This window comes from Oryctolagus cuniculus, chromosome 16 (assembly GCF_964237555.1).
Source record: "Oryctolagus cuniculus chromosome 16, mOryCun1.1, whole genome shotgun sequence".
Taxonomy (NCBI): domain Eukaryota; kingdom Metazoa; phylum Chordata; class Mammalia; order Lagomorpha; family Leporidae; genus Oryctolagus; species Oryctolagus cuniculus.
The window spans coordinates 14519167-14541774 of record NC_091447.1 but is presented as its reverse complement, the minus strand read 5'-3'; the positions used below and the strand labels follow the sequence as shown (position 1 = coordinate 14541774).

The window sequence follows — 22608 nt, the reverse complement described above, 5'->3', positions numbered from 1 at the left end:
TCTCTCTCTCACTGTCCACTCTGCCTGTCAAAAAAAAAAATTATTTATTTACTTAGTATTTGTTTAAAAGGCGCATGCACACACACACATGCACACACACACAGAATTGGGGGGGGGGACTTCCATCCTCTGGCCCACTCTGCAAATCCTGCAACAGCCAGGGTTTGGCCAGACCAAAGCCAAGAAGAGCCAGGAACTTCATCTGGGTCTCCCATGTGGGTGGCAGGGACCAAATTCCCAAGGTGCACATTAACGGGAACCTGGAATCCTAAGTAAATCTGAATCTCAAACCCGAGCACTTGGACATGGGTTGCAGGCACCCCAAGAGGCAGCTTAACCACTGAGCAAAGCACCTGTCTCATTTCTACTGTCAGAAATTAACCCAAAGAGGGTGGATATCTGTTGAAGAGTTTCACGCTAGACTTGATGAATATTATAAGAACATGTCTTTGCTCTAAGTAGAAAGGTCAGAATAGGGACGAGAACGGGCGTGGGAAGAACCATTAGGAAGCTTTTCGGTTCAGATGAGAAGTGGCTCAGACCAAGGGGACGGTATTAGAGATGATGAGAAGTTGAATGGATTTGAAAGCTGGTCTACCGGAAGGCAATTCAGGACTTGGTGTTGTATCAGATGTGAAAAAAGTAGCAGAGTCAAAGATGACTCCCAGGATTCTGGCATGAACCATTAGGCCCGTGATGATGCCATTTCCCAAGTGGACGGCCTAGAGAAAGAGCACGTTTTCAGGGAAGGATCAGGAGTTCTGTTTTGGACATGTTAGGAATCCTGCCCAGCGTGTGCCATTGGCCGGACAGGTAGCATGCAAAGAGCAATCAAGGTTGGATAAATCAGTGTGGCAGTGAAGACCAGAGGCATGTTGAAAGTTACTGGACAGCACAAGTTAACCAAGAGAATGCATGGTGGGAGGAAGAGAGGACGACAGAAAACCCAGCCAGTGTGGGCCATGAAGGTCGTGAGCAGAGCGTCTTGGGAAGGAAGTAGCTGCTGCCGGATGGCGCTGAGATGCCCAGGAAATTAAAGCTGAGAATGCCACACCGGATGTGGCCAGCATGGGGAGATCATTAGTGACCTTGAGAAGAAGACTTTAGGCCATGAAGGAGTTGGGGGATTGGGAACACAGCCAGCAGTCACATTAATTGCAGATAGGAAGTGAGAAGTGGAAGTGACATGTGGACTCATCTCCCAGCAAGTGTGGCTGTGAGGGGACGAGGGAGGGAGGTCAGTGTGTGCAGGGGACTGTACTGGACACCTCTTGTACTTCAAATCCTCCTGCTTCCACCACTGCGTTGCCAAACGCTGAGCTCCCTGTGGGTTTGGTGGAGCAACGCCTTGGTTTGGGCCCTGCCTTCCACCTCTTCCTGCTCTGAGGCCTCTCTGCTTTGTGGCTGGAAACTCCTGAGTATCTTTTCAGTATCCACACTGTGCAACCCAGAATCCAGGTGAGCTAACATCAGAGGGAAGACTCTTGGCCAGAGGGCAATGTGATCCGACAGGTACACGCTTTTTCCCTCTCACCCTGCAGGTGGATGGTTTTGAAACACATTTCCTAAGTCTGCTCAGGAGGTTCATGGGATGGAACATTAGGTGCCTGTAAATGTGGTAAAGAAATACACACACACACACAGAGTCACACACACAACACACAGAATCACAAAATACATACACAGTCACACATAATACATACACAGTCACACACACACAGAGTCACACACACAGAGTCACACACAGAGAGTCACACATAATACATACACACAATCACACATTATACACACACACAGAGTCACACACACAGTCACACATAATACATATACACACACAGAGTCACACACTCAAACATACATATACACACACAGTCACACATAATACATACACACAGAGTCATACATAATACATACACACACAGTCACATATACACAGAGTCAAACATAATACATACACAGTCACACACACAGTCACACACATACACAAAGTCACACATAATACATACACACAGAGTCACACATAACACACACAGTCACACATAATGCATACACAGTAACACGTAGTCACACACACAAAGTCACACACATACACAAAGTCACACATAATACATACACAGTCATATATAATACATACACACACACAGCCATACACACACAGTCACACACACAGAGTCACACATAATATATACACACAGTCACACATAATACACACAGTCACACATAATACACACACAGAGTCACACATAATATATACACACAGAGTCATACATAATACATACACACACAGTCACACACACAGAGTCACACATAATACATGCACAGACAGCCACACATAATACATACACACACAGAGTCACACATAATGCATACACACATATACGCACCCATCCCTGGGCTCCACTCCCTTCCCCATCCTGCCCCTCTGGTCTCTGCCCTGGGCTCACATCACCACCTGCAGGCAACTCCCCCAGCGTGTGATTGAACGGATCCAGTGGAAAAGGAAAAGATGACAGCAGATTAATGGAGCAAGGTCTCTGAGGAGGCGAGAGCAAATGGATCCAGAGTGCTGTGGGGAGACTGCCTGGCCAAGGAGGAGGCTATTTTCCCGGTTGTGAGACAGGAGAGCAGGTGGAGAGGAATTCGGGGCAGGTCTGTCTGTAGTTTTAGGATTGTGCTGGTGAGAGTTCCTGAGTGTCGTAGCCAGGGTTCAATCGGAGAAGCAGTTGACAAGACGAGTAACCCGCTGGACAGCTCATCTGCACACAGAGAGGTTTATCACAGGAGCTGGCTTTTGTGGGTATAGAGGGAACGCTGGAATCCACAGGCCAGGCCACGAAGAAGGGCAGGCCGGGACCTCAGGCAAAAACTGAAACTTCCCCAGGTAGAATTTCCTTTTCCTGGGGTGGCATAGCCGCTAAGATTCCGCTTGGTATGCCCGCATGCTGTATCATATGGGTGTCTGAGTTTGAATCCAGTTCTGCTCCAATTCCTGCTTCCTGCTAATGTGTACCCTGGGAGGCAGCAGGTGATGGCTAAAGTACTTGGGTCCCTGCCACCTACATATGGGACTCAGATTGAGTTCCCAGCCCCTGCCTTCCATCTGGCCCAGGTCAGCTACTGTGGACATTTGGGGTGTAAAACAACAGATGGGAAATCTCTGTACATATATCTCTCTCCACCTTTCCATAAGCAAAATAATTTTTTTAAATATTAAAAATGTATTCCTCAGAAATACTGCAGTTCTGTTCTTTAAAAAAATTATTCATTTAATAAGGCAGAGTGACAGAGACAGAGGAAGGGATCTTCCTTCCACTGGTTCAATCCTCAAATGTTCGGAATGGCTGGGCCAGACTGAAGCCAGAAGCCCGGAACTCCATCTGGGTCTCCCACATGGGGATCAGAGGCCTAAGTATTTGAGTCATCCTCCGCTGCCTCCCAGGCGCATTGGCAGGAAGCTGGAGGAAGTGGAGCAGCTGGGACTCAAACCAGTGCTCCAAGATATGGTTGCCAGTGTTGCTGGCCCCGCAGTTCTGTTTGTAAGGGCCTCCCCGACCTGACCAAATCAGGCCCACCCAAACTATCCGGGATAATCTCTGTTACCAAAAACCAGCTGATTGAGGGCTTTAATCACCCCTGCTAAATACCTTCCCAGCAACACTCAGAAAGTGTAGGACTGAGTACCTGGGGACTCTAACCTAGCCAAGTTGAGATTTCACAAGTCCATCCTACTACCTGTGTTGACTTCCAGAGCTGGGCTACCTAATAGGAAACTTTTCCGTGGTGGAAATGTTTAATATTAGCATTGTCCAGTACAGCAGCCAGGGCCACATGTGGCTACAGAACATGGTAGCTGTTGCAGCCAGGGAGCTGCATTTTCGAATTTATTTCCTTTTAAACAGCCACATGTGTATTTGGATTATAAAGCAGGATCGTTGGCTGAGAATATGATTGCTAGTTAAAAAGAATCCACTGAAAAAAAAATCCACTGGTTGGTCATAACTGAAGAACAAGCAAAAGCAGTTTCTCATTTGCCTTTCAAACTGCCCAGCATCTCTCAGGCCCAGTGCTCATCTTTGGTGCTGACCTTGAATTTGCTAGGATCACAGCTGACAGACGTGACCAGGAAGCGTGAGCTTGTGATTCCAGCTGAGCAGCCCACCCCGAGATGAGACGCAGGTGTGTGCCCAGCATGGAGCCAGCACACCTGTTTCCCTGACTCCCCGGGCCTCTTCCAGATGGGAGAGGCATTGTCTGCAGCAGCAGCCCCTGCACTGCAGCACAGCCTCAGCCCAGTGGGCTGCAGTTCATCTCATCAGCACCGTGCAGACACACGTGGGGGAGCAACATCACTTCTCACACAAAGAGGAACTCAGAGATTTCTTAAAAACAGAAAGCGTATGAGCCACATTCTCTAAACTCAATGAAAGAAGACTCCAACTCAGCCATGACAGTTCTCAAACTATGTATGCACTTGGAAATTTAAAACTGTAATTTAAAAGAACTCTTGGATTACAAGGACAGAAAACTGAAATTAAGATTTACTTAGAGAGGTCGGCATCCCATTGGGCACCAGTTCTAGTCCCGGCTGCTCCACTTCCTGTTCAGCTCTCTGCTATAGCCTGGGATAGCAGTGGAAGATGGCCTAAGGCCTTGGGCCCCTGCACCTGCAAGGGAGACCTGGAAGAAGCTCCTGGCTCCTGGCTTCAGATCGGTGCAGCTCCAGCCATTACAGTCAGTTGGGGAGTGAACCAGATGGAAGACTTCTCTCTCTCTCTCTCTCTCTCTCTCTCTCTCTCTCTCTCTCCCTCTCCTTCTCTATGTAACTCTGACTTTCAAATAAATAAATAATCCTTTTTTAAAAATGATTTACTTAGATAAACTGATAGTGAGACTGCTATATATTAAAACAGGGAGGCAACCAAAGTCACACTAAAATGCCTCTTTAGAAAACATGAGAAAAGAAATAAACATGACTACATATTCAACTCTAGAAGGTAGAGGGACATCCAAATTAATCCAAAGAAAATAGCACACAGTAATGCTGTGATTTGAATGCAGTCTGAGTGTCCCCCAAGGCTCTTTGTGTTGCAATTTAATCCCTATTTCGAGATATTACAGGGATGGAAACTCATTCCAACCCTGGTGTTCAGAGGTGGGTCCTTTGGGAAGTGATGGGATGAGAGGAGGTCATTGTGGGGGAGGAGTTCTCCAGGACTGAATCCTGGGGGCTTCCTTCAAAGGTTAGAGACCAGACACAGAGAGCCACGAGCACTCCTCTTGCTCTGTGATGCCCTGTGCTCTTTTGGAACTTCTATCAGCAAGAAACCACCTCCTGTGAAGTAACAGCCAACAGGGGCCCCTGCAGGAGCCCGCACTGTACTACTGTGTCTTTCAGTTTTCAAGACTGGTGGTGCTGTGACACAGTGGATTAAGCCACCACCTGCAGTGCCTGCACCACTATGAGCATGCTTCCAGTCCCCACGCTCTACTTCCAATCCAGCTCCCTGCCAATGTACCTGGGAAAGCAGCAGCAAATGGCCCAAGTACTTGAGCTCCTGCCACCTATGTGGGAGACCTGTGTGGAGTTCCTGGCTCCTGGCTTTGACCTGGCCCAGCCCCCACTGTTGTGGCCATTTGGGGAATGAACCAGTGTTTAGAAGATCTCTCTCTCTCTCTCTTTCTCTCTCTCTCTCTCACACACACACACAGTTTTTCTGCTTCTCTGCTTCTAATCCAGTTTCCTGCCAATGTGCACTCCAGAAAGCAGCAGGTGATGCCTCAAGTTCTTGGGTTCTTGCCAACCACACAGGAGACCCAGACAGAGTTCCAGATTTCTGGGTTCAGCCTGGCCCAGCCCCAGCTGTGGGCCCTTGGGGAGTGGACCAGCTGATAGAAGATTCTCTTTATATATATTCCTTTCAAATTAAAAGAGAAGAAGAAGAATCCCCGAAGTGCTAACTCAGGAACCCCAGATCTTGGAACTGACACCTCTTCGATGCATACGTTGATAGCAAGGCCAGTGACTAAGTGGATCCTGCCTGTGCCCATTTCCTGGTTACTGGCAGAACTGCAGCCAACAGAACAAATCCTCTATGAGACAGTCCCACTACAAGTTAGTAAGACACCCCTGTTGCTAGGAGACAATTCTCAGTCTGTTGAGAGAACGAGAAGTGACGACTTCCTAATCAGGTCAGTTGACGTGCAGGGCAGATTTTAAATTCGAGGCAAGGCGGAATGTGCCAACGTTTTCCACCATCCTTGGAGAGACAGTGGTTCTCTCACTCCCTCTGCAGGGCCCACAAGGTGGCATCCGCCTGTTCTTGCTGATGGGCCCCGGGGGAGGTGCCACAGATGCAGCTGTGGAAACAGCGGTCCCGTGTTTGATGCTATCAGTCTCATGTGTGCCACCATCAGACAGGCGCTCTGCCTCACTCCCGAGTTATGGATTGAAGGCCAGACTTGGAGAGATGGTGAAGAGTCATCACTTGTAAATACCATCTGCAGGGGTGCTGGCACTGTGCCACAGCGGGTTAACGCCCTGGCCTGAAGCGCCGGCATCCCATATGGGCGCCGGTTCTAGCCCTGGCTGCTCCACTTCCGATCCAGCTCTCTGCTGTGGCCTGGGAAAGCAGTAGAAGATGGCCCAAGTCCCTGGGCCCCTGCAGCCATGTGGGAGACCAGGAGGAAGCTCCTGGCTCCTGCCTTCAGATCGGCTTAGTTCCAACCATTGCAGCCAATTGGGAAGTGAACCAGAGGGTAAAAGACCTCTCTCTCTCTTTCTCTCTCTCTGTCTCTCTCTCTCTCTGCCTCTCCTCCTCTCTCTGTGTAACTCTTTCAAATAAATAAATCTTTAAAAAAGAAATCTGCGGGGAAGAGTTCAAGCCCTGACTTCACACTGTTGAGCCAAGAGGAGGACACTGTTGTGGCCACACAGGGGCATAGCTTTCACTGGTGCTTCATTTCGATTATGGATCACATTCTGGCTGTTTCACAATTTTCTTTTGGTTTGCTCTGTGGGTGGCAGTCATTACAGCATTTGAAGAACGCATTTAAAACCCGGGCATTTGTTTGATCTGGAATTTACCCTTCTGTTTCCCCGGAAAGAACTCCAATAGCTCTGGGCTGGTGGCAAACATTCCCTCTTAGTGACCCAGCTCCTCTGAAACCAGAATAAGGTCATCAAAACTTCCTAGGCAAATACGTGTAAGGGTCCCAGTTTGCATACTATTTGCATAACAAGGGATACAGGGATTTTTTTCTGTGGGAGAAACCCATCCACAGGACCTTCTTGGGTTTCTTCTTGTGTCTAATTTCCTGCCTGAGACACACAATACTAAAAATGGGAATTTTCCCAAACTATAACCTGACCCTCCGTGGCCCATCCTCCGGTCTTCCTTCGTAACCAAATTAAATCACTCAAGCCCTCATCCTGTACAACAGCAGAAAATCCCTTCACTTCCAGAATATTCCAGAAGATTCTGGAAAGTGATTTCTTATTCCCTACTAACAGCTTCTGAAGCCTTCTGCGTCTCTGCTGGCTTTGCTTCAAGAGCAGACACAGCTCTTCCTTTGTTTAAGGCCCGACTCACATGGCCTTGCTGCACCAGTGAGCCAGCTTCCTAACGATGAGGACAGGAGAGCGAACAGCACCATGGGATAGGAAAGCAGGAGGCTGTCACCCGCCAGGGTCCTCTTGGGCTCTTCCATGCCACCGTCTTTCCTGCTTTCCCCCTTGGGTGCTGGCTCCTCACTGGGACCACAACAAAACCACCTGTGCTCTCCCGCTAAGCTTCCAGCTCCCAGATTCTGCAGAGGAAAAAATGCACATCCAATCATTAAAGCAGACCACCACAGAATTCTTCCCAACCCCAGCCACAATTTTCTGCTTTAGGAAGACTCTGCTTTTCGTTATATAGATGAAGGTCACATCCTCTTCTCACACCCTTCCTCATTTCAGTTTGGCCCAAGCCTTGTCTCCGACAATCAGAACGACGAACTGGCCACCACTACCAAGCAGCACATGCAATCCGTTGTGCAACATTTGCTTCTCTGCTACTAATGGCCTTACTTACAGTCCATGGCACAGCAAAAGGAGAATCCGAAGGGGAAATAGCCAACAAGGAAAGGCCTTAGAACTATTTACCGAGCATGGAGATACTGAAACTCTAAGACCATGTAAAGGAAGATGGTACAATGGAAAACCCACACACTCCAGACTCAGGTGGATGGCAGGTCTGCTTTCAAGTTCCGCTCTAACCACTGAATCTGTCCTGGGCAGGTCAGCACCTTGTGTAACACGGGAATGTACAACACCTCCACCACAAGTTGTATTTGGCATCTCGTGGGGAGCTCAGTCAATGCTGCCTCTCCTCCCACTCTGCAGACTGGCAAACCACTTGTCAATTCCTGTGAACTCGTGCCTGAAATACTTTAGAATTAGCCAGTTCTGTGAGAAAATGGTGCATTTGGCAGCCTAGAAGCCAACCCAATGAATCTCCTGCTTTTTTCTTTCTTGCTCCCGTTAACATCTCTCTACTCGTCACTCACTCTCTCCACCCTGTCATCTACTCCCTGCAGTATAATGGGAATCGGGCACCAGAGGGAACCGAAGTATAATTAGTGTTTGTTCTAATTACTGAATAACATCTTAGGCTTAAAGTGTTTAAAGTGGTCTTTTCAAGAAACAAAGACAATCAATGAGTAGGTTGAAAGTATACTGGTCTCTTTGATTCAGGGAGGTCTGGCTGGTGTGCTCTTGGCTGTCAGTAAATAAACCACTTTGCAGGGCATTTCCACATACTAGTATTGACTCAGTATCCACGTGTCTGCAGCCTTGGTAGAACAAACAAGCAGAGAGGGTTGCATTTACTCTGCCGTTATCCAACCAGGCGCCACCCCGGGCCTCTCCTTCCTCCCTGTCTCATAGCGGTCCTGCAGTGAGTTCTTTACCTCCAAAATGGGTCATTGATCTCCCCTTTGCCTCCGTTTCTAGAATCACCACTCTTATCTCCTAAACTGGTTCTCCTCCCACCCCCTAGCCCCCAGCAAGTCTCTACAACAGCCAGAACAGGGTTGCTAGATTCAGCAAATAAAAATTCAGGATGACTTGGATTTCAAGTTAACAGTGAGTCATTTTTTTAGTTTGTAAGGTATTATCAAAATTAATTTTGCTTTCCCCCTCCAACCTGTTGATTATGTGAACTCCTGACCTAGGGTCCAACAGAATGGAGCCCCTCCTGCTGGATGCCATGCTAATCAAACTGCACTTTGAAATGGGCCAGGAGAGCCACAGCAAGGAGCGAGAAGGGTCCAGCTTGGCCAAGCCAGCACAGTCAGGAAGTCCCCTCTGCTCCAACACTGTCAACACAGTAACTCTGAGACCACCCATCCACTTTTTTAAAGGTTTATTTATTTATTTGAAAGGCACAGTTACACAGAGAGAAGGAGAGGCAGAGAGAGAGAGAGAGAGGTCTTTCATCTGCTGGTTCACTCCCCAGATGACCACAACCACCAGAGCTGTACTGATCCAAAGCCCCAGGAGCCAGGAGCCAGGAGCTTCTTCCAGGTCTCCCACACAGGTGCAGGGGCCCAAGGACTTGGGCCATCTTCCACTGCTTTCCCAGACCATAGCAGAGAGCTGGATTGGAAGTGGTGTCGCCGGGTCTCAAACCAGTACTCATATGGGATGCCAGTACTGCAGGCAGTGGCTTTACCCACTACGCCACAGCGCCAGCCCCCCATCCATTTTTTGCTCATGGCTTCTGCTTTCTTTGGCCCACCTCTGCCTGTGAAACCAACATCCTTCACTCAGCTCATCGGATCACCTTAGTTACATCTTTAGATGAGATGCTATCCATTCTTCGCTTCTTGAATAGCTGATAAAAAGCCAATTAGGGGACAGGCACTGTGGTGCAGCAGATTAGAGCACTGGCCTGCAGGCTGGAGTCCCTGCTGCTCCACTTCCAATCCAGCTCCCTGCTGTGGCCTGGGAAAGCAGCAGAGAATGGCTCAACTCTTTGGGCCCCTGCACCCACGTGGGAGACCTGGAAGAAGCTCCTGGCTCCTGGCTTCGGATCGGCCCAGCTGCAGCCATTGAAGCCATTTGGGGAGTGAACCAGCAGATGAAAGACCTCTTTCTCTCTCTGTCTCTGCCTCTTTGCAACTCTTCCTATAAAATAAATAAATAAATTTAAAAAAAAAAAAAGAAGTAAAGGATTTACCACACACACACACACACACACACACACAAAAAAAAACTTGGTATTTAAAAGGAAGTTTTCTGAAGAATCTGAACTGATGATTAGCAGAAGGGAACAAAATGCTTTTTAACATATGAAGACCCATTCATTTTCATAGAAATGCAGATTAAAACTGCTTTATGGAATTTAATAATTATATCAATTACAATTTGAATTAAGGCTTTTCTAAGTCATCAATAAAAACAGAATATGCATAAAAAAAACTGCTCTATTGGCGGGCACCGCTGCTTACTAGGCTAATCCTCCGCCTGTGGCGCCAGCACCCCGGGGTTCTAGTCTTGGTCCGGGCGCCAGAATCTGTCCCGGTCGCTCCTCTTCCTGTCCAGCTCTCTGCTGTGGCCCAGGAGTGCAGTGGAGGATGGCCCAAGTCCTTGGGCCATGCACCCCATGGGAGACCAGGAGAAGCACCTGGCTCCTGGCTTCAGATCAGCGCGGTGCGCCGGCCGCAGTGCGCTAGCTTCAGCGGCCATTGGAGGGTGAACCAACGGCAAAGGAAAACCTTTCTCTCTGTCTCTCTCTCACTGTCCACTCTGCCTGTCACACAACAACAACAACAACAACAACAACAAAAACTGCTCTATGATACTGCTTTCACTATTTGTTTAACAAAAACCCCAAAGCCAATAATTACTCTGTTGGCAAAGCTGAGGGGAATGACAGAATCTTGCATTTTGCTGTTGGACGCATGAAGGGATACAACCTCAGCAAAGGTCAGCTTGGTCATACTTACTAATGGTTCTATTGTGTAAACCAGAGGTTGGCAAACTACAGCTCATGGGCTGCTGTTTCTGTACAACCCATGAAGTAACAGTGAGGTTTGGTTTTGTTTTTGTATTTTTAAATGCTTGAAACACCAATCAAGAGAAAAATACATTTTTGGAACACATGAAAATGACATGAATTTCAGATTCAAGTTCCCATAAATAAAGTTTTATTGCAACACAGCCAGGGGAATGCATTTATGCATTATCTATGGCTGCTTTCGCACTGCTATGGCAAAGCTGAGAGTTGAGACAGAGACCGTACAGCTTGCAAAACTGAAATATTTACTATCTGGACCAGTCTACTGCTAGCAGAACCTTTGACTAGTAACTATACTTTTTAAAAATATTTGTTTATTTGAGAGGTAGAGAGACAAAGACAGAGCTCCCACCCACTGATTCCCTCTTCAAATGCCTGTAACAGCCAAGACTTGGCCAGGACCAATGCTGGGAGCCAAGAACACAATCCAGCTCTCCCACGTGGGTGGCAGGAACCCAACCCCATGAGCCATCACCTGCTACCTCCCAGGGTGTGCACTGCTGGGGAGCCAGAGACAAGAATCCAACCTCCGTACTCTGATGTACATCTTACCTGCTAGGCTAAATACCTGGTCCCAGTAACTACACTTTGAGGGAATGATTTTATGTACTTGAAATTGTACAAAATGAATGCTCAGTATTATTTATAAAGCATAGACTTGGGAACAACCAAAATGTCCTTTGTAGGTCATTTTAATAAATGATGTTACATCCATGCCTTGGCATAGTGGTGTTCTAAAAAGAAGGATATATTCAGGGACTGCGGTGGAAAGATAGGTAGGGCATCCGGTTCCATGCACAAACTGCGCACACTGTTGGCTTCTTGCTTGCTGAACAGCTCTGGGGTCCCTATCTCGTGTACTCTATGCAGACAGTGCCCCCTAGAGTTGTGCAACAGCAACTGCCCGGGCCATATGCCACCCCTGCACAGATGGAAGGGAGAAGGTGCACCTGCGTGTGCAGATTACACTCACACAGCCTCGATTGCTTGGATGTCACATGAGAACCTCATTGTGGCTGCCTGTTGGAGAGGTGGGCACAGGATCAATAGGGACAGAAGTGGGAGGGGGACTTGGACTATATCCTTCTGAGTATCATGACATTTGGACCAAGAAACTTATGGCCTACCCAAGGTTAAATAATTATTAAAGGGGTGGGGAGAGAAGAGAAGAGAAGGGAGAAAAGGAAAGGGAAAGGAAAGGAGAGGAAAGCACACAGACTCCTGGGTGATGCTGGAGGTGTGGGCAGCTGTGTAGCCGCCAACCACTTTCTGATCCTTCGCTCTCCTCGACTCTCCCCATAGCTCCCGTCCAACTCCACACACGGCTCTCCACCCTGTCCTCTCACCCTGTCCAAGGTGCTGGTGCTCTGCGGCCCCCCCAGCTTTGCAGAGACAGGTTTGTCCTAATGCCAGCCCGGGGCTCGTCCCCTCCCTCCATGCATCCGCTGGCCCTTTCCCGGGCACTCCTCAGCTCCTCCCAGGCCACTCTTCTGATGAGCAGTGAACGGAGTTGGGCAGGAAGTCCTCGCTCCACGAGGCCGTGTCTCAGCTGCTGAGATGCAGGAGCCTTGGTTTGTGTTTCATCTTCTGGACGCCACACGGTGGATCCACACGGTCTTCTTGTCGGTGACACCATAGCCTCCTGTCGGCCCGTGGCCACCTCCAGGTGTTCTTTCTTCTCCGTACAGAAACCACCACTTCCCTCCTGCATCACCATCACCCCCCCGTCTTTCTCCTCCTCCCCTGTGAGACCTCAGGCCTCAGCCTTCTTGTTTCATGGGAGCCACGTCCTCGTCCCGGGTCACCTCCTTCTAAACCACCTTAGGGGTGTCCCCCACTCTGGAAATCCATACCCCAGGCTTCTCCCTCATGATGTATCACCTGCCCAGTGTCCCCACCTCACTCTCCTTACTGACTCTCTCTCTCTCTTTTTTTTTTTTTTTTTTTTTTTTTTGACAGGCAGAGTGGATAGTGAGAGAGAGAGACAGAGAGAAAGGTCTTCCTTTTGCCGTTGGTTCACCCTCCAATGGCCACCACAGCCCTGCGGCCGGCGCACCGCGCTGATCCGAAGGCAGGAGCCAGGTGCTTCTCCTGGTCCTGGTCTCCCGTGCGGGTGCAGGGCCCAAGCACTTGGGCCATCCTCCACTGCCTTCCCAGGCCACAGCAGAGAGCTGGCCTGGAAGAGGGGCAACCGGGACAGAATCTGGCGCCCCGACCGGAACTAGAACCCGGTGTGCCGGTGCCGCTAGGTGGAGGATTAGCCTATTGAGCCGCAGTGCCAGCCTGACTCTCTCTCTCTTTCTCTCCTCTCTCTCCTCCTATTTCCAGTTCCTGTTTCTCACCCCACTTCCCAGTGCTGAGTGTCCTGTAATCCTGCAATCTGCCCCACCCCCTCCTGGCTCCACCACTCACCTGAGCGCGCACCTGTCACGTCAGTGATTCAGGCACAGGATAGGGAGCTCCTCCACAGACACACACCTCTCGATTCGTTCTTCAGGTAACTGGTGAGGATGAGCACAGTTCCCACTGAGCACCTCATGGGACCCTGCAGATCTGTGGGTGTGTGCACGACACAGAAGCCCAACAGCAGATCCAGAACGGAGTCTGCCCCCAGAGGCTCTGTTGGGTCTTGTTGCCTCCCAACCCCTGCCCATCACAACTGTCTGTCCATCCCAGCTGCACTGCCTACAGGTCACCAGCCTAAGGTCTGTGGTCAACCCACTACATGATCATTGTGGACTTTACAAAAGAAAAAAAAAAACAGGAAGTGCCCTCTTGGGAGGAGAAAGCGCCAGGCCTGCACTTTCTCCTGCCCAGCGCTGTCGCAGGAAGTACAAGCCTTCTGCCAGGACGGGGCATGGGGTTTGTGCTTCCGACACATTCTGGTCACAGGGGCCGCTGTGTCGGAGGCAGAGGGGGACACTGCAAGTGGCTCTCGGGGGGGTCATCCCTGCATTCCGTTCAGCCGTCCGCCAGTGATTATGGCCCAGCAACTGTCCCAAGCAGCTTTATAACAGGTACCATACTGGGTTGTGGTAACACAAAACAGCAATGGAACCTGTTTCCTGTCTCCAAGGAGCTGACACCCCGGTACCTGCACAGGTACAGGGGAAACCCAGTGAGACCCCAGCTGAGGCCGCAAGACGGGTGGGTATGACGAAGAGGTATCACGTCAGTTAGGGAGCTAGACATCTCATCACATGTTTTCACACCCATCTGCGCGTCATCATGGTCCCATCAGGCGGGCGGCTACAATGGTGCTGACTCCAGGCTCAGAAGAGGAGGGCCAGAGCTCACGCACAGAATTGTGCATCTAACCTAGGGCCAGGAGCTAGGGCCTGGCCCAGGGAGAATTCCTCACTTTCCCCCATGACTTCCTGCTGCCTTCCTGCCTGTCTGCCCCACTGTATAGGAGGGGGCAGGGCTGGTTGTCTTTCTCCACAGTTCCTGCACCTGCGAGGATCTCAGAGTCAGAGGGACCAAGACCAAGCTCCCTTAGTCCCCTGCTACCCTTGCAGGCTGCAGTAGAGAGTCTTCATAGAACATACTCATCCCTCAAGAGCACTTGGCAACCCCATGAAACTCACCGCCATCCTGGCACATTGCATGGATCACTTCAGAGTGGGGACATCATTACTGCTTCCATTGACTCCTTTCAGGGAACTGGGGGGAGGAGGAGCCTGTTACACTCACCATCGCTAACACCCACCACACATGTGGTTGAAAAACCAACGAATAAGGTGAGGCAGGTTGATCTCGGAGAGGGAGGTAGCTGGCTCCTTGTGCCCTGTTCTTTCTAACTCCGTGCACCTTTTGTTTCTCCAAGCACCTAGCTCAGTATGTCGGTGGAAGTGCTTGGCAGAAGAACAGTGAGTGTGCATGACACGGCAGTGAGGGTGCGGAAGGGAAAGGGGACGAGGAGGAAGAAGAAAAACACAAGATCAAAATTCCTAAAAGACTTTCCCCTGTGTAGACGTAAGGGCCAGCGCTTCCTTCGTCCATAGCAGCTCCGTATTTCTCAGTAGTGCAAATAAGAGCATCGGTACAGCCGGGTCTGCCATGGGTCAAGGGCGCCAAGTGATTCATGACGCCACAGGCGTCCAGGAAATCATGCTGGAGACAGAGCAGTCGCTCCCCACATCCCTCTGAAAGACTGGAGCTTTGCTTTGAGCTATTCTAGGTCTCTGGCCCTGGGGAGCACTACGGAGTGGAAATTCTTTGGCTCAACCCCTACCCGTCCCCAGCTCCTAGCGCTGCCTGCGGTCAGTGAAGCACACGTAGCGGGGGCTTCTTAAGTAATGTGGGACAGGAGGCCACGTGGAGTGCCGCCAGCATGACAGTGGAGGTGCGTCAGCGGGCTCGGCGGCAGGTGGCGGAGGCCAGGGGCCTGGGGAATCACTTACAGTCACGGAGCTCCCATCCTCTCCAGCCATTGTCTGCTGATGGGAATGAGCTTGCAGGCAGCCAAGCCACACACCCGGGGCCTGGAAAAAGCTGTCTTGGACAATTTGCCCACGAACAATTTGCTTTCTTTAAATAACTACAAAGCGAGTCAACATCCCTGGGAGAAATGTGTTTATTCGCTGCCTGATTAATTTGTTTTCAATTGAGTCTCTTAAAGGCACTTCTCTTCCTCCTGGCGTATACTTGCTCAGGCCTGTCTGATTCTTTTAAGACTGGAGTTCTGCTTTTTTTAAACAAATACAAAGGAGCCAGCTTTGAATCTGGAACAAGATGGGCATGAGGACAATGGACTTACTGGTGGACAGGTGTCAGAGAGAAAGTGTCCCCGTGTGGGACAGAGGCCTGAGAGACTGGACATGCAAATGGGGTCCAGCTAGCAGCCCTAGGACAATCAGCTAATGGCAGGGCACCCCAAGGTTGGGGCGCCTGCAGGGCAAATTCTCCCCACACGGAATTGGGCGGTAGTGCACCTGTCAACTGGCTCTTTCTATAAACAGATGGGGGGGAGGAAGGAGGGAGGGAGAAAGGGAGAAGGAAAAACAACAAGGTCCTGGTCTGTGATAGTAGCCAACATTCCATCTATGGCCGATTTCTAGTTCCCAAGGTTGACTTGCTTGAAAAATGGCTGACTACCTAACAGTCACCCCCGGAGCTGGTACCAGCAGCTCCAGGGCACGCAGGCCAAGAAACAGACTTATCCTCGCCTCTTCCCAGCTGTGGCTCCATCACCAGGAGATGTGTGCTCCTTGGCAAGTCTCTAGAGTCCCCCAAGTCACAGTCATCTCGCTCTTTGGGAACACGAGAGCCCAGATGACCCAGCTGAGGCCGTCTGAAGTCTGTGTCACACCTCCGTCTCCCATCTCTGAGAACTGCACCCTTCGTGGTGCTCCCTATGGCGCCATGGTGAGGCCCACAGACTCTGCTGCACCCCGGCCCAGGCTGATTGCTTCAGGGATGACAAGGCCCTGAGGGCGATCAGGTCATTGGCAGGGCTCCCTTTGGTTATTTGAACAGAGTAGCCTACAGCCTGGATGTGAGAACAAGGAAGAGAGAGAGAAGAGGGGGTGGGGGTGGGGGGGATCCCTCCCTCCAGCCACTGTGCTCTTCAGTCTTGGAACTTCGGAGACGTCCCAGCTGTTTCCAATAAGTGCTTTTCTGCACTCGGGCCAGCCTGAGTGGGATTTGGCAAATTGCAACCGTCAGAGCATGAAATCAGGCAGAACTGATCCTCAGGGCTCTGCTGAGCTCTGCTAGGACGTCACTGGCTCTCAGCATGTGGCTCTTGGCTTGAGTGGCAGCATCAGCTCCTCCCCCCCAGACCTCCCCCCACTTTCCCTCCTCGACCCCTGCAGCTGGTGGCCATGCCAGTTCTCTGGCTGCCCCCAGACCTGGAACAGCAGAGCCGCGAGGGCGGGGCCCAGCACGGTGTTGTCACAAGGCTCCCATGTGATTCTAAGGCACAGGTACAAGCATGAGTGCTCTAGGGGTTGTATATTTTATGTGACAATGGCATGTTCAGCAGGATGCAGGTTACTAGGTGGAAGCCCAGAGATTTTCCTCTGTTGGTTAAAAACTCTTTTTTAGAAAGAGAACGTCATATTCACAACTTGAAAGAAATGTTTCCTTTTGTCCTTGGGTAAATTTTAGTCTCAGCGGAGGGGTGCTGGACATGGCAAAGGCCCACCCGACAGTAAGGAAGAGAAAAGTGTGAAGAGTAGAGAGCCTGCCTGTGCACAGACAGAAGTGGGAGATAAGCCCCAGGCAATTGCAAAATTGGGAAGGCAGACAGGAAACCTAGGGCGGATGGCACAGCTGCAGGGCGGCTTTGCCCTGGAGGGCATTTCACAGAGCGGGCCATTAAGCACCGCGATGACTAAGTTTCTGGCATTAAGAAGCCGTTGAGAGTCCACGGAGGGTCTATTTACATAAGTACAGTAAAGAGTGAAACAGGGAACTTGGACGTCACTGCATCCCGACCGCGCAGCTCAGCACAGTTTCCACTGGCAGGATTGGCGACCCGCGGTCAGAGAGGGATTTTCTCCAGCAGAGCGGCCTCGGGCAGCTCCAGCGGGTGGAACTCCAGGGTGAGACGGTCATCTCAGGCGGGCAGGGACACAGAATCCCCAGTGCAAGGGAACCCAAGGGACGGTGCCCGGCGCCCAGCGGCGCTTTTCCAGTTCCCTTACCGGCCCCTAGAGGGCGGGCCCGGGCCGGGGTGGCAGACGGTGCAGACGTGGGCAGCTTGGCAAGGCGCCAAGTGCAAGGAATGGTGCCCCAAGTGGCAGGAGCGAGGCCGGGGCAGGGGAGGTACCACAGCCTAGTGACTGTGAGACACACAAAGCCGCGCTCTCCACAGCCACATTCACAGGTCACTTCCGGCCGCTGCACCAAGCACACACTGGCTGGGACAGTACACTTCCCGTTCTGACCCTCTCTGGGCTCCACAGGTGAAGGGCTGAGTCCCCCGACTGCCCCCCACCCACGCACTTCAGACGCCGGTCACCAGTCACGGGCTGTGACCTTTGCTCTAAGGTCGTGGGGGTGAGGCTGGAAGCTCCAGTCACCTCATCACAGCCCTGGCGACTACCCCACCCATCAAACGCCCCCATAGTCCACAAAAAGATGCTGGCGCCTTCTGAGAGTCCAGGGCTGTTAGGAGCTCTGTCTCAGGAAATGGAGACAGTGACTAAATACACATTCCTATCCTAATGGATTTCTGATTATATTTCCTGCTAACATCACAACGTCACACAGGTCCAACTTATGCACCATAGAAAGTTAGGCACTTGCCACCCACTGCTGTGCCCAGGCTCTGTTGTGCTGTAGACCTGGGAGGCAGGTTTGGACAGCATAGCAGCGGTGATTCGTGGCCAGTGGCTTGGCAATTGGTTGGTCAGTGGTTTGAATCCAAACTCTACCAATCACTAAACATGCTGTATCTTAGAGATATCTATGAGATACTAAAAAAAAAAAAAAAAAAATGTGGTCTCTGCAACCTGTTACTGGCATGGAGAGCCTACACACTTCTAATTTCTTGAGAAATAAGGGGGCTACGTGGATTCTTTGTTCTAATATTTGGTGTTTGACCACAGTTCCTAACACATCCTCTAAATTTGTTGGAATTTCTTGAGTGATAGGAGTGTCTTTGCTCTAAGGAGGTAACTAGAAGGGGCCTGGTCAGCAGAAAGACAAAGCCACGATTAGAAGCTTGGGACGTGTGGTCCCAGCCCCCATCCTCTGCGGAAGGTGAGAGCCTACCAGAAAATCCCTGGGGAAAGCGTCCATGTTGGGGGACACATGGGCATGCTGGGAGGGGTGCAGCCAGTTCCACAGGGATAGGCGCTCCTACACCCACCCCCTTATGCACCTTGCCGTGTGTGCCTCCTCACTGGGCGGTTCCTCTGCACCCTCTGTCATGTCCCTGATGACATAATAAGCTGGAAATTGTGAATGAGGAAGTGCCTGCATTCTGTGAGATATCCTTGCAAATGGCCCATCCCGAAGAGGGACTTGTGGGAGCTCCAACTTATAGCTGATCACCTAGAAGTGCAGGTGACAACCTGGGACTTTTGACTGACGTCTAAAGTGGGGGGCCCTTCACTCATGGGATCTAATGCTTCCTCCCGGGGCACGGTGTCAGAATTGAACTGAGTTGTGAGACCCTCATTTGGTGTCTGCTTGAGAATTAGATATGTGAGAAAAAAAAAATAACAACCCACACACCTGGTCACAAAAGTGTGTTCAAAACAGTTTGTTTTCCCTAAATGACAATTGAGTTTTTCTGACAAGGTTATTTTGAGAATTCAATGAGATAACGCATGCGAAGCACTTATCACACCAAGCATTCAATACAGAGGGACTTCAAAAAGTTCACAGGAAATGGAATTAAAAGATAAAAACATAAATCATATTTCCCCATATAAACGCCATCAAGTCGAAGATAGCTTCTGTAAGCAGTGATAGTGGCTGTTTAGTCCATCCCTACACCGTGGAGGGTTCTGGAAATGGAACCATGTCAATGCAAGTCTTTTTACTTCATAAATGGAAGAGAAAATGGCTGAGAAAATGACTTTTTAAGATGAGAAAACCCAAAGAAGGCAGAAGGAGCTAAATCGTTACTGGAAGGTGGATGCCTAAGGGTTTCCCGTCACAAAATTGCCCTTGTCTGAAGCGAGGCGTGGGCAGGAGCCCTGTCATGGTGGAGAATGACTCTCTGGCAAAGCTTTCATGGGCATTTTTTTCTGATAGTACCTAGACTTGCTTTCTCAAGACACTTTCATACTAAGCAGGTGTGATCACTCTTTGACCTTCCAGAAAGTCACCAAGCAAAATGCCTTTGAACAGCCCAGAAAACGGTTGCCGTGACCTTGGCTCCTCTGCTTTGGCAGAGTGGGATCATGTCTGCCCCTTGCTAGCCATTGCTTTGACTTGCTTTGACAAACCCGAGTTTCAGCTCTTGTCCCAGGTCCTGAAGAAATGCTTCGGAGACTTGATGCTACTTGTTGCACGTTTGCACCAAGGGCTGACCTGGGTGCGGCGGTTCTGGTAACCACTGAGCAGTAAGTTTTCTCCACTTAGGTTTTTCAGTCGGAACTGTGCAGCCGAGCAGGTGCGATATTGACATTGTTGGCTGTGATTTCTGCTGTGAACCCACAGTCGTCTCCAAGGAGGGCAGGAACAAAATTAATTTTTTTCCTCCCAAAATTGATGAGGGTGGTCTGACACCAATAATTTCTTGTTTCTTCTTAAAACACATTGTCCATTTGTAAACTGCTGATTTCTTTGGGGGCATTGTCCCCAAACACTTCTGGTAAAGTATCATCAGTGGTGTCACCACTCTTCCACCCAAGCTTCACCATGAGTTCATATTTGTTGTTAGTTCAATTTTAGCAGGACTCAAGTTGCTTTGAAAGGGTTCTCTTCACATGATGTCTTATCCTTCCTAGAGTGTCAGACTGGATCTTGTGTGTACACGTTCCAACAAGTTAGGGTGGATTATGTGGGAGGGAGGTGATAAAAGAATTTGGAAATCTATGCATAGTTTTCTCCAAATACTTGCGAATCTTTTAAAGACCCCTCAGATACATCAGATGTGGTTGTTTGCAATCAGTCTCACCTTAGTTAAGTGATTCTCATTACTTTTGAAAAAGAAAGCGAAGGATCAGAGGTTAGATCAATTGACTACCGTAGGTAAGAAATATAAAGAGGACTTTCATAATCATTGAAAACTGCCTCTGGTTTCTTAAAAAAAAATGATTGATTTCAGAGGTAGTTACAGAGAGAGGGAGAGACAGAGAGAAAGGTCTTCCATCCATTGGTCACTCACCAAATGGCCACAACAGCTGGAACTGCGCCAATCTGAAGCCAGGAGCCAGGACTCCCAAACAGGTGCAGTGGCCCAAGTCCCATTTTCTATTGCTTTCCCAGGCCATAGCAGAGAGCTGGATCTGAAGAGGAGCAGCCAGGACACGAACTGTTGCACATATGGGATGCTGGCGCCGCAGGCAGAGGCTTAGCCCATTATACCACAGCACTAACCCCCTTCTGCCTCTAGTTTCTTATGTGATTTGGTGGCCCGCATCTCTGAATCTTCATGAATCTTTTTTTTTTTTTTTTTTTGACAGGCAGAGTGGACAGTGAGAGAGAGAGACAGAGAGAAAGGTCTTCCTTTGCCGTATGTGCCTCCTCAATGGCCGCCGCAGCCGGCGCGCTGCGGCCAGCGCACTGCGCTGATCCGCATGCAGGAGCCAGGTGCTTCTCCTGGTCTCCCATGGGGTGCAGGGCCCAAGCACTTGGGCCATCCTCCACTGCACTTCCCTGGCCACAGCAGAGAGCTGACCTGGAAGAGGGGCAACCGGGACAGAATCCGGAACCCCGACTGGGACTAGAACCCAGTGTGCCGGCGCCGCAAGGCGGAGGATTAGCCTAGTGAGCCACGGTGCCAGCCTGAATCTTCATGAATCTTCACAGAACATCCTGCCAAGTGCAATTCTTGCTAAGAGCATGCTCTGTAGGAATTTAGGAATTCTGGAGACAATAAACAAATGAAAAACTTCCATAATAATCCCCAATGTAGAAAAGGATGTTTACAATTGGAGGGCTTATGTCTTGAATATATTTGTTCTTTGAAGGAAATAGGAATTTAAAAACAAAGCAAAATAAAAACAAGCCCTGTGGAAAGCTCTAGGGATCGGCATCTTTAAGTTCAGTCACGTGCCTCCCCCTTCCGACAGCCCCATGTGCTGAAAATATTCATGAGTGTGGTTTTTGCCTTCCCATGACACATGGCTCCTCCAGGCCTTTGAAGTGCTTTGAGAGGCTGAGAAGGTCGCAGCTGTTTGACCCCCAGCGCGGGATTTCTCAGAGCCCTGTGGGTCTGCGAGCAAAACGCTCTTGGTTAGCAAGCGGCGCCCGGCGAGCAAGCTGGCTGCATCCACTCTCGTCTGCCGGGAACAGCGCCTCCCAGCCATGCACGCATCTGTCCCCAAGATTTGGAGCACGTCTTGGAGTGGCGCCGGCTTCCAGAAGAGACTTAAGCAGGTTCTGTAGATACTTCCCACCAATGCTTCCTTTGCATTTGAGTGCCGGTGCTTCCGTAGTCCCGGTAATATAGCCTTGAAGTCTGAATTTTTTCTTTTAAGATTTATTTCATTTATTTGAAAGACAGTCACAGAGAGAGGTAGAGCCAGAGAGAGAGAGAAGTCTTCCAATTGCTGGCCCACTCCCCACATGACTGCAATAGCCAGGAGCCTCTTCCGGGTCTCCCAGGTGGGTGCAGGGGCCCAAGGACTTGGGTCAACTTCCACTGCTTTCCCAGGCCATAGCAGAGAGCTGGATAGAAAGTGGAGCAGCCAGGTCTTGAACCAGCGCCCATATGAGATGCCGACACTGGAGGTCAGGGCCTTAACCCACTGTGCCACAGCACCGGCCCCAAAATCTGAATATTTACAGAGCCAAAGAACAAACTTCCAAAGGACAGGATCCAGGTACCAGATGGACTTTGAGCTCTAGCGCTCATTTCTCTTGGTCTGTCCTGGCTACCTGTACGTCCTCAGGTGCTGCAGGTTCCCCGGGGGTGGGGGTG

General features: G+C 50.1%; 1 long non-coding RNA gene across 1 annotated transcript in view; it reads right to left on the bottom strand.

Annotated features, from left to right (window-relative positions):
* Positions 1-15644, bottom strand: part of LOC108177212 (uncharacterized) — a 36103-nt gene extending 20459 nt beyond the window's left edge. The window contains exons 1-3 of the long non-coding RNA XR_001794016.3: positions 15464-15644; positions 14648-14723; positions 13473-13561 (exon numbers count right to left, since the gene is read on the bottom strand). This is a non-coding gene — a long non-coding RNA (uncharacterized lncRNA). The remainder of the gene's footprint in view (positions 1-13472; positions 13562-14647; positions 14724-15463) is intronic.
* Between the last annotated feature and the right edge of the window lie 6964 nt (positions 15645-22608).